An 806-nucleotide genomic window follows, 5' to 3' on the forward strand; every position below is an offset into this window, starting at 1 on the left:
AACGTTATTTTTTACCCGTTAATTCATAACGATACGTCTGGTAGACGTACAGTGAAACCCGCTTAAGTAACCAACATTTTTGGGCAATGTGAATTTTTGAATGTAATCTGAAGAAAATCCCTCTCTTAAGTACCTCCCCGCTTATTTACCCAACCCGCCTAAGTACCTAAATTTGTCGTACCCCATTAACCATTTTACCTATAAATTTCCCCTTTTAAGTGCTCTTTTAAAATTCCTTTAAATATTTACATATTTTGAGTCTCAGTGGAAGCGTTACACACCTTCGGCAAAAAAATTATAAAAAATCAACGGTAATTTTTAGCCACTTGAAACTTGCACATTAAACAGCGGCGGATCCAGAATTTTCTGATGGGGTGGGGAAATTTTGCGGGAAATTTTGCCCCTTATTCTAATTACCTTAATCGAGCAATTTTTGTGTATATGTATATGTATCCGTAAGTTTCTCGGCAACGGCTCTAACGTAGCAAAATGNCCTTAAACGAGCAATTTTTGTGTATATGTATATGTATCCATAAGTTTCTCGGCAACGGCTCTAACGTAGCAAAATGAAAAATCGTTTAAAAAAGACTTTCGAAGTTGTATTTCTTCCAATTGTCAAAAACTTTTTATTTGTCACGGGGAAAATACCGTAAAAATTATTTGTATCGTGCGAATATCTATAGAAATTATCAGGGTTTGAAAAACTGTTAGCACAGCGACAACAGCCAAGCATTTGCTTTTTTATAAATTGTTGTTGCTTTGCTAGCCGGCAATTACAAGTACCTGATGAAGATCTTGCAGAAGCA

Source organism: Rhagoletis zephyria, unplaced genomic scaffold (genome assembly GCF_001687245.7).
Source record: "Rhagoletis zephyria isolate East Lansing unplaced genomic scaffold, Rhagoletis_zephyria_1.1 Rzeph_scaffold_02117, whole genome shotgun sequence".
NCBI classification, from domain to species: Eukaryota; Metazoa; Arthropoda; class Insecta; order Diptera; family Tephritidae; genus Rhagoletis; species Rhagoletis zephyria.